Below are 12,699 nucleotides of genomic sequence, written 5' to 3' on the forward strand. Positions count from 1 at the left end.
TGAGGTAGCACTATATTTCCCCATTAAGTTCACCATGGTTTTCATTTGAGCAGATATGGTGTTCATTTGTGCCAAGAGATGAGTATGCACAAAGTCAATCTTGGTGTTCAAGTTATTATAGAAAAGATTCATCGTTTCAGAGATATTTTCTTGAGTGCTGATCAGTTCATTGGTTGAGGATTTTTTCGTGGTATCTAATTTGACAAACAGATTTGGACCTCCTTAGTCATTAGGCCCAAATCTCTAAACACCTTCTCATTTATATTTTCAATCTATGCAGTAAAGTTTTAGCTAGTCTTGAGCTGATTGAGAGAAGAGTTGATTTTAGACAAGATCACTGAAATGTTGTGAATGTCTGAGTTATCTTCTATAACAAGTTCAGGAGTATCAGGAGCAGTGAAGGTATTAGGAGCGTTGAAAAACAAAATTTCCCGGCCTCGACCATCCACTTGAATGTTTTAAATAATGTATGATTTTTAGACTACTGAAGATTCTTCGACTGACTTGAACTCAACCGTTTGCCTTTAAACTGTCTGATCTTGAACTATCACTGCCTCAACTGATACCTTTTGAACCGATTGATCTCTAGATTACTTCTGCTTGACTGACCTACTCTCATCTTTTCTGTTCTCAACTGTTGTTGAATCTTCAAATATCACATTTTCAAGAACTGTTTTGTTAGCTTGGTCAACTTTCTGCATGGAAAGAAGTATATTTGAGGCTTCCTCACTTAAAAAGAGAGTTTTTGGAACCTCAAATTCAGTGAACACTTCTTCTACGGATGGAGCACTTTTTATACAGATGGAGCTGGAACCACAACTGGTTCAGCTAAGACAACATCTTCCCATAGAAACTCCACTTTCTTAGCTTGGTTTTCAGTTGCAGAGTTTATCACAAATTCAATAATTTCTTGAGTTGTCATGTAACGTCCCACTGTATCAAGACGGATCTTTTCAGCGTGCTTATGTCCTCACTCACACGCACCCTGGAAAACTTTCCAGGGGGTCACCCATCCTATAATTGCCCCAAGTCAAGCACGCTTAACTTTGGAGTTCTTATGTGATGAGCTTCCGAAAAGAAGATGCACCTTCTTGATATGAGCAGTACATATGAAATCTTTTAAGCCCTCCTCGACTATGTAGTCCCATACCTACACAGTCTCAGAATCCCCTCTCATTTCGGCACGGGATCGGTTCATTCATGTCTCCCTCCGCCTAGAAGCCTACCAGGAGCCGCTCATTGTCCGTGCAACCTCTTGGCACCGGCGATCACTCCCTGCCTCCTCAGCCCCGGGCGTCACATGCCCACCAGCTTCCGCTTGGTTCGTCCCCGAACTAATAATAAATGCGGATTTTTTTTTAAAATAATATTTAAATAATACTATACATATACGCCCATACATATATGTATAAACATAAAAGAAATAATTTTACTACATAAAAATAACTAAATTAATTGCTGAAAATATCCTTATGCAAGAAATAAAAATACTAAGTTTGATAATTCAACATCCCCATAATTAAAATGATAAAAAGAAGAACTTGTTAAAAAAAACTCAGCATAATAAAATAAATGTTTCTTAAACATCAACTAAAATCTGCGACGGTCACGGGGTCCACTGCTCCGTGAACTCATACGTCCTCACCACCGGTAGGAGCTACATAAAAGTCATCTGTCTCACCTGCACCATATAAGCGTAGTGAGCCTAGGGGCTCAACATGTCTAATCCTTTATAACAAGGTTAAAAATAATGCATCACATAATTACTAATACATATACATGTACATGAGCATGCATGGAAATATTTTCATCACCTAATAAAACTGCTGAATTATAAACTGAATCATAACCATAATCATAAACATATTATTTCTTTATCATATATAACATAATTGAGCAATGCATTTGAAACCTGAAAATGGTCCTATCCATAAGTGTGACGCTCATGTGTCGACTGATCAGTCTCATAAACCAACGTACGATGACGGTGATAAATCACCTCCTATGGTAGTAAACTACCGAATCATATGGTGGATAACCACCCCTATGGTAGTAAAACTACCGAATCATATGGTGGAAAACCACCCCTATGTCACATATACTTCAATTTCCACCAAAATATTTTATTGCTCATCATTTACATAATTATATACATAAGAAATTTCATGAATGCATGCACTGAAAATATGTCCGTAATATATATTTAATTTATTTTCATAATAAATATACTTATACTTAAAATATAAACTTTATGCATAAAATAATTAAATATATATTTCGGACTCATTTATTTTTCATGGGTTGGTCCAGACTGCTGGTCACTCATCTAGGCCCATTAAACTTAAATAAAGCCCAATAATCATATTTTTAGCCCAAATAACTTAATTAAACTTAACTGGACCTAAATAAAAATATTAAGCCCACTAACTTAATTAAATTCAATAAAACTCTAGACTGGCCCAAAAATCCACTGACTGGCCCAATAATTCTCATGGGCTCCCAAGCCCATAAAAATTATTAGGCTAACTTAAATAAATTATTTAAGGTCCAAATAAAATTATTTGGGGGTCCAAATAATTTTCTAACTAATTTTTAAAGCCCCAAAATACACCTAAACTATTAAATTCTTAAAATTAAAATTCCCGAGCCCGACTCACTTAACCCGGACCCGAACCCAAATAAATAACCCACATCATCTTAGACTCGACCCGGACCCAAGACCCAAGCCCGGCCCGTCAGAAAACCCATAATCCAATCCCCAAGCCCATCTCGTACGTACAGCCCCTATTCCTTTTCTCGGCCGTGAGCAGCAGGCAATTATGGCCAGCTTCGGCCAGCTCCGGCCACCGACCGGTCGGAGAACCATCGCCCAAACGTAGCCCACGTCCGTGCGATTCCAATGAACCATGCCTCGCTTGAAACCGATCCCTACACCACCCTAGCAAACCTCGTTTTGGTAAACCCGAAATTTGCCGATTCGCACAGACCCATAGCTTGTTTTTTTTTTTTTTTGATCGACTTGCTCTTTCCCAGACTCTAGCCTCGCCTTGGTTCGATCCTAAGGACCATAATAGACCCACTACAGTCCTAGCCGGTTCCAGATAAAAAAAAAACGTGAGCATCATGCATGCAAAGAAGGAGAAAACGTGTAGAGACTATGAATTCATGCAATAACCTTCATAAATTCGAACTCATCATGCAAGAAAATCGAACCATAACTAATAAACTCTGAAACAAGAATATCATTCATGAATAATAGCTTATATGGTGAGAAAAGAAAGGATTAAACATGCCTTTTATTTATTTGACGAAGAAAGACGCGTATATGAGGCTCCGGGACGACGAACGACCAAATAAATCCTCAAATAAAAGTTGATCAGCTATGGTGGCTTGTTTTCTGCTGAAAATGAAGATGGAAGCGTGAAGGAGGGTGGAAGAAGAGGGAGTTGTCGGCTAAAAGAATTTGTGGTAGGGTAGGTTTAGGTTTCTTTTTTAAAATTTTGATAATTAGAATTAAAATAGGATATTAATAATTTAGAAATAAAATCATATCTAACTAAATATTTAAAACCTTTAATAAATAATAATAATCTGATGGAAAAAAGCTAAATCCCGAAATATAAAATTAGGAAATTTTTAAATATTAATAAAAGTTATTAAAATGACTTATTTTGGCCAAAAATCAATTTTTAAATAAATATATAATTAAATACTAAAATTTTCTTGACAACATATCTAAAAATATTATTTTAAGGCTCATAAAACTCATAAAATATTTTTGGCTCAAAATTTGGTATCTCGTCCGTCCACGGTCCCGTCTACGCGATCAAAACAATTAATTTCCATAAATCATGAAAATCACTAATTTTTGGGTTAAATGCTAAAATAAATTAAATCATGCATATAAATCACAAAATAACACATAAATTCATTTAACCCTTATTTTTAAAATTAATTTCTCCTAATTATGCATGCGGATTTACGTTTTAGAAATTCTAGGTGTTAGAATTCTCCCCCCCTTAAATTGAATTTCTTCCTCGAAATTAAAGTGTTTACTCGAATAACTCCGGGTAGCGAGTCCTCATGTCTGCCTCAGTCTTCCAAGTGGCTTCCTCCTCGGAATGATTCTGCCACTGGACTTTGACCATCGGTATGACCCGCGTCCTCAATCTTCGCTCCTCTCTGGCTAAGATACGAACAGGCCTCTCCTCAAATGCTAAATCTGGTGCTAACTGCAAAGGTTCATGATCCAACACATGCGTCGGATTAGAGATGTATCTCCGAAGCATGGATACATGGAAAACGTTGTGCACTGCTGCAAGCCCTGGCGGTAGTGCTAAACGGTATGCCAAAGTTCCAACTCTCTCCAAGATCTCAAATGGCCCAATATATCTCGGATTCAACTTGCCTCTGCGACCAAATCTCATCACCCCTTTCATAGGTGATACTTTCAGAAACACATGATCACCTACTACAAACCCAAGATCTCGTCGTCGAGTATCAGCATAACTCTTCTGACGACTCTGAGCTGTTCTCATACGATCCCGTATTTGTGTCACAACATCGGCAGTCTGCTGTACAATCTCGGGACCAAATAAAATCCTCTCGCCAACCTCATCCCAATGCACTGGCGATCTACATCTCCTCCCGTAGAGAGCTGCATAAGGAGCCATACCTATAGATGACTGAAAACTGTTGTTATAGGTAAACTCCACTAATGGCAGTCTAGTCTCCCAAGAGCCCTGAAAATCAATGACACAAGCTCTCAGTAGATCCTCAAGAATCTGGATCACCCTCTCCGACTGACCATCTGTCTGGGGATGGAACGCTGTACTGAATAATAGCCGAGTCCCCAAAGCTGTGTGCAAACTCTTCCAGAATGCAGACGTAAATCTCGGATCTCTGTCCGATACAATCGACACTGGTATGCCATGCAGTCTAACAATCTCCTTGATGTAAAGCTCTGCATACTGCGTCAATGAGTAAGTAGTCCTCACCGGCAAGAAATGAGCTGACTTGGTGAGTCTATCCACGATCACCCAAATAGCTATACATCCTCTAGTACTCCTCGGAAGGCCAACTACAAAGTCCATCGTGATGTTCTCCCACTTCCACTCCGGAATGGGTAGAGGCTTAAGTAACCCTGCAGGACGCTGATGCTCTGCCTTGACCTGCTGACAAGTCAAGCACTCTGATACAAATCGGCCAATATCTCTCTTCATGCCGGGCCACCAATACAATGACTGCAAATCTCTATACATCTTCGTACTTCCGGGGTGAATGGAATACGGAGATGAGCCTCTGTCAAGATCTCAATCCTCAACTGATGATAGCCAGATCGCAAATCGATCTTGGAGAAAACCGAAGCTCCCTGCAACTGATCGAACAAATCCTCAATCCTCGGAAGTGGATACTTGTTCTTCACAGTGACCCTGTTGAGCTCTCGGTAATCGATACAAAGTCTCATGCTACCATCCTTTTTCTTCACAAACAACATTGGAGCTCTCCAAGGAGAAAAGCTAGGACGAATAAAGCCCTTCTCCAACAACTCTTGAATCTGCTCCTTCAACTCTTTCATCTCAGTAGGAGCAAGTCGATACGGTGCCTTAGAGATAGACACAGTACCTGGTATCAGATCAATACTGAACTCCACCTCTCTAGCTAGTGGGACTCCCGAAACGTCCTCCGGAAAGACATCTGAAAAGTCACAAACCACCTCTATGTCTGACAATGATCTGCTAGGTGGTTCTGATGAAGTGACTACACTGGCAAGAAACCCCTGGCAACCACGTCTCAATAACTTCCTCGCACGTGTATAAGAGATAACAGGCGAGATCTCACTGCTCGGAGATTCATAGAAAACAAACTGGTCGCCTACCACTGGTTTCACTGCCACTGTCCTCTGTCAAAAATCAATCACTGCTCCGTTGACTGACAACCAATCCATACCCAAAATCAGATCGAATCCAATCAACGGTAAAACCACAAAATCTGCTCTGATAGTATGTCCCTGTAACTCCATCTCCAAATCTCTGCAGACGCTAGTGGTAGTAAGAATCTGACCAGACGGCATAGTGACATCGTAACCTGTAACAGCAACCTCAGGGTTGATGCCTACCCGCCTGATATACTCTAGGGAAATAAACGAATGCGTGGCTCCTGAATCTAGCAACGCAAATGTGGAATTTCCTCCCACTAGAATTCTCCCTGGATGCAGAAAATCCCAATAATCGCATACTAAACTTACTTTTCTCCCAATACAAGTTACAAAATTATTTCTCTTAATAAAACACGAATAAAATGAGCATCCTACTCTAACCAAACAAATAGATAATTCATGCAATTTAAAATCATGAAGTAAATTCCCAAAAAAATTTCTTAAAAGAAGAAGTTTAGGAAATACCGGTGATTAAGGAGGTATCTGGGTCTGGCTCCTCAGCCTGCATGATGAACACACGCCCAGTGGTGTTCTTCCTCTTCGGGCAGTTATATGAAACATGCCCTGGCTCCTTGCAAACATAGCATACATTGGACCCCACTAGACACTTCCCGGTGTGCGGCTTCTGACACTGTGGGCAGATCGGAACTCCTCCAGTATTAGGGGCCCCGCCCCTCTGCTGCTGCTGTAGCTGACGCCCCTGAGGCCTCTGCTGCTGTCCCTGCTGATTCGGGCCCTTAGACGGCCCAGTATACGGCTTCTTCGCAGGAGGCTGCAAAGTCGCCCTCTGATACCCTGGCTGAAACTGCCTCTTACTCTGCTACTCTCGCTGCATCTCTCGCCTCCCTTCCTCAGAACGTAATGCTCTGCTAACTGCCGCCTCATAAGTAGTGACATCCAACATGCGAACGTCATGTTTGATGTCAGCCCGCAAACCATCCACAAATTGCCTCAACTTATCCGGCGCACTGTCAGCAATAAGAGGCACGAAACGACACCCTCTCTCGAATTGGGTGATGTAATCCACCACAGACTTGTCTCCCTGGCGGAGACTCATAAACTCCCGGATCATGCGACTGCGCACATCCTCAGTGAAATACTTGGCATAGAACATGCATCTGAACTCTATCCAAGTCAATGTAGGTAGATTCACACCTCGAACCGCACCTTCCCACCAAGAGGCTGCATCACCTCTCATCATATACACTGCACACTTCACCCTGTCAGCATCAGTGATCCCCATGTAGTCAAATATGGACTCCAGTGATCGAATCCACCCCTCAGCAATGAGTGGATCAGTGGTGCTGACAAACTCCTTAGGTCCCTTCTTCTGGAACCTCTCGGTAACATCCTCATCATGGGTGAGCCTAGGACATGCCGCCTGCTGCTCCAACAGAGCAGTAATCCCAGCCATCATATTCGCATTGGCCTGCTCCAATGCTGCAAGCGGATTCTGCGGAGGTGGAGGTGGAGGTGGAGGTCCCCCTCGCCTATTCATCTGTCTCGGAGGCATTCTGCACCATCACATATTTCTTTACGTAAATCGCAATGCATAACTTAAGGGTTCTAAAACTTTTCTAACATGAAAATCTTAAATCATTACATATGCTCCTTATAAATCATAAGAAAACAATTTAAAACTTACAGACCGGTAGTAGGATTTCTGAGCTTCACGTGGCAGTAGGACACCCTCCAAGGACCGCGCTTTGATACCAAATGTAACGTCCCACTGTATCAAGACGGATCTTTTCAGCGTGCTTATGTCCTCATTCACACGCACCCTGGAAAACTTCCCAGGGGGTCACCCATCTTATAATTGCCCCAAGTCAAGCACGCTTAACTTTGGAGTTCTTATGTGATGAGCTTCCGAAAAGAAGATGCACCTTCTTGATATGAGCAGTACATATGAAATCTTTTAAGCCCTCCTCGACTATGTAGTCCCATACCTACACAGTCTCAGAATCCCCTCTCATTCCGACACGGGATCGGTTCATTCATGTCTCCCTCCGCCTAGAAGCCTACCAGGAGCCGCTCATTGTCCGTGCAACCTCTTGACACCGGCGATCACTCCCTGCCTCCTCAGCCCCGGACGTCACATGTCACATCTTCAAGGTGGTCAGCCTCAACATGCACTTGAACCTCAGTGTTGATCTCTGAAGTTACTTGCTGCAAGATGTTATCCACATTTATCAAGGACACCTCCTTAGCTGGTCTTGTGGTCAACTGAGCTTCAGGAGTTTGACTAATCAGAGGCTCAGGTTGCCTGAGTTCTTGTTGGACTTCATCCGTTATGTCCAAATCTAGCTCGAAAGACTCATATTTGTCTTCAACTTTCTCCTAAGCAGTTGACTCTATAGTTGCAGGGGTGTGATAGAGTTGTAATTTTCATGCAAAATTAGTACAATATTTGGTACATTATAGGCATCTAATTTTGAGTATTCCGTGTTTTTGTCCGAAATTCGAGTTTTTGAGATTTATGGTCTCTGTTAATATATTTAAGACTTCTTGTAGGAAAAATACGGAAATCGGAGCTTGGGAAGGCATAAATCAAAACTCCGGACAGAACATTTTCCGCATAGGTGGATCCCAGGGCGCTAGAAATAGACGCCTAGGCGCTACCCATGCACCAAAGAAAAATAAAACTAGCGCCTAGGCGCTAGATGCGTGAAGAAGGAAAAAATTGGATTTTGAAAGTTTGGAAGTCTTGGTTTGTGGGGACCTTGGGTGCTAATCTCAATTCTTTTAGGGCAATCAATATTAATTACAAACCGGACCTACAAGAAATCAATTCAAAATTTTTTTTTCTAAACTCGAACATGCCTCGCTCGAGCGCATGATCTTGCGCTCGAGCGAGCGCAGTTCTGCCCCGAAGCTTAAGGGGCCTCGCTCGAGCGCACAAAGCTGCGCTCGAGGGAGAGAAACTCTGCCCGAACGTCTAAAAATCTGCTCTTGCTGTCATATGAGAGTTTTCTGATGTATTTCCCCTATAAACAACTCAAAATATATACAAATAGGGTTAACAACAACAAAACTCAATCTACACAAGTATAGCTACATTATTCTTACAAAAGTTGGTACTTACACAATCAAGTCGAGCTAGTATGTTCTCAACAACAACTATATACATGACAAGATACACATGTGATAAAAATATAATCTCAAGTTCAAAGGTTTGACAAAAAATTCTACTTCTTAACCCAAAGTTTCCATCTTTATTCTCTCAATCACAAGCTACTCATGACGTCTCTGTCCATCTCCATCCCCACATATTGCAATAAACACATACAAACAAAGCAATAGCCGGATAACTCCGGTGAGAATATAATTTCCAGTATAAAACAACATAATCATGCACATACTTAAAGGTAATTCAACATATAACATATCAACAAGTCTTAAAGTAATAGAAGATCTTCTATAACAAGCTTAAAGCAATGCATGATTTAAAAACTTGGTTATCTATTCAATTTCAGTTCTTGGGATCCCGGGGAAGAAGAATGCAACAACTCTCCCACCTACTCTCCCATTCGAGGTGGCATTGAATTCTTATTCCCGGACTTTGGCCCACTATATTGATCTTCAGCGATAGAAGTAATTCTATCTCCTAGGCTCCTCAATATACGTCCAAATGTCCGTATTCTTTAGGCGAATCTGCCATTCAAAATCCCAAAAGATTGTTGGCTCAATATGAATGCAACTTAATCTAGAATCATTAGAATAAGAACCAACATATCAATACATGCTAGTATAGCAAGCAATCAACAAAGATCAAGTAGTCAAGCAAGAATAAGCAAGAATACAAATAAGTATGTGGTTTTGGACAACTCAAGAACTAGTCTATCTTGAGTGTTTTGTACCATTTTGGTGATGTTGATTTTTACCTTTAGTATTGTCTTTAAGATTCTCCAACTCTGGAAAAGCAACACAACAAAACTCTATCACAATTCTGCTCAAGACTCAATCCAATCTTCAATGTAGATATGCTACAAATTAACCTTGATCAAACTTCTATCGGTTCGAAGTAAAAGTTCTCGAGTTCTTCAATCTTCAACCAAATCTAGAAATTAAGTATCAACGTGCTACAAATATCAACAAGCAACTCAACTATATCACAACTCAATCAATATCTCGACAATGCAACTAATCCCAATCCGACGGCATAACGGTAACAAACCGGCAACCGTAACTAATTTCTATCAAATCTCACAATCTAATACAACTCATAGAAGCTCAATATCATCAATAAACCAGCATATCAGATGGTAGGAATTTCAAAAATAACTTCTGAAAATTATAGCTAATTCACACGATATCCGTTCTTCGCTCCGTCTTCGAATATACAATGCATATAACTTCAAGAACACATATTCATGATCAATTCTGAATTCTCAAACATATAAAATATCAAAACCAGTCGAAACAAAAGAATACTTACATCACTTTGTAGCTCTTGAAGAGAGGATCGCAGAACTATGCCCGAATTTGAAATCGGATAGCCAGATCTTGAGATATCTAAGATTAAAAATGAAATTTGAAGTTGAAATCTGAAATATGAAGGGGTTTCAGTTTCTTGCTGCTAAAATCTGATCCAAATACATAATATACTCTTATATCTATATATGACAAGTGTCCCACTCAAAATCCCATATTTGCAATTTGGACCATGAAATCTTCAATATTTGCAAATCAGTCCTCGGTCAATATTTTTAATTCAATTTCAATCCTAAATAATTTAAGAATATTGGAATTTAAATCTAAACTCTAAAAATTATCAAATTAAATATTCTCGGATTAAAATTAAATAATCTCGGGCCTTACAAGATTTGTCGGGCATTATTTGATGGGCTTCAAGGACATATAAAAAAGAGAGAAAAGAACACAACAAGGGACTTTGGATGGCAGAATTGAGAGAAGAACGAGCCGCCAAGGAGAGAAGGAGGAACGTGAGAATAGGGACGCCGCATGAAGAACTCAAGAAGAATCAAGAACCACAAACACTAGTTTTCTTATTTTCTCTTGTATTTTGTTGGGATTTAGAGGATCCTATCCCCAATACTATGTTTTGATTTTTTTTTGAAGATTGAATTTAGTTTTTATGCATTCTTGATTATATTATTGTGTTTATTGATTATTTGGAGATTGGTCAACTTCGAATTGATTTTATGTGTTATAATTAATACTGAAAGGAGATTTTATAACATGATAGAGTAATATAATCCATGGATCTACAACCTGCATAGATATATGAGGTTGGATACATGTTGATAGCCATAGTTCAATAGCTCGAAAGTTAGAGGATTCCACCATTCGCTAATGCAATTTCAATTGTTAAATAACACAAGGACACTTGGTTATTGAATTTTGTTAATTAGATTAATATAGCTCGACAGAGTATATTGATAGATTAGATAATTCCGTCAAAAGCATGACTTGAGAGTTAAAATTCAATCGTTAGAAAAGATTAAAGGGTAGGTGAACCGAGATCCTAACAATCGTCTATTTATTTTATGAACTTAATTTATTTATTTTGCTTTTGTTTTATCATATTTTCTCGTTTATTAATTTATTCTCCTTCTCTTCCCAATTAACTAAATAATAATACTTGAGGTAATTTTGTCATAAATCAATCTCTGTGGATCGATACTCGTGCTTTGTGCACTATATTATTACTTGACTCGTGCACTTGCAATTTATTCGAGCTTAATTGATAAATATATTTGAGTGATTTTCTGTGATAGTATTTTCTTGATCAGGGTGAACTCCTTAGACTTTGAGCTTTTGTGCTAAACTTTTATGTATAGTTCTTGGTCCATTTCCCAGAACTTGACACGGGTTTGAAGAGTACTCAAATCAGTTTCCAATTGAGTGAACATTGCCCAATCATCATGTGTTGTTGGAATAGTTGGGTCATAATTATTTTTCAACTCTTCTCATACTGCAGTCAATTTCCTGATTCTCATAAGTCAAAGAAGTAAGGTCTCCATTCCAATGCCAGTGTGATCTTACCTACCTTGACTATCTTCAAAACAACCTTTTCCTAAGAGACAAAATTTTTCAGATTTTATCCTTCTTCAGCTTCCTGGAAAAAGTAACATTTATGAACTGATACCGATCATAATAAATATCGGTATTCCTCTATGCATATTCATTGAAATCATCCATGAGCAGGTCAATTTGAGTTTGTACTGATGATTTTCCTCTCAAATATTCTTCCTCTCTATACTTTTCCTTGCCTTTCTTACTACTCCAGTTGGAGTCCTCCAAACAAAGTAGCTTGTATTGGATCTCTAATGACCATCACTCTACTTGGTCGAGCTCCAGGAAGAATTGTTAGCCTGTTAACTGTTTGAACTGGAGCAATGGTGCCAATTAGTCTTCCTTTATCTGAACTTTTACCCTTAGAAAATTTGGCTGCAGTTGCTGTAGGCTCCTCAATTTGAATTTCAACTAACTCAGTTTCCTTTTGATCAGTTGACTTCACGTCTTCTGTCTGTTTCTCAATAACCTTTTCCAAAGACTTAGAAATCAATTTTTTTGGATAAGTGACTGGTCTGCTTTTAGTTGTTCTAGCCTTCTTCACCAACGGTTTTATGGGAGGATCTTCAACTTCCTCCTCACTCTCATAAGTGACCAGTTTTTTTCTTAGGCTTGGTCTTGGAAACTGGACTTGCCTTATCCTTAGAACTCTTCTTGGCATGTTTGGTAGATTGCTTGGCCTTTTCTTATTCTTCCCAAATCTCCTTCGCGACTTCCAGAAGCTC

Source organism: Henckelia pumila, chromosome 2, assembly GCF_033568475.1.
Source record: "Henckelia pumila isolate YLH828 chromosome 2, ASM3356847v2, whole genome shotgun sequence".
In the NCBI taxonomy this organism is placed as follows: domain Eukaryota; kingdom Viridiplantae; phylum Streptophyta; class Magnoliopsida; order Lamiales; family Gesneriaceae; genus Henckelia; species Henckelia pumila.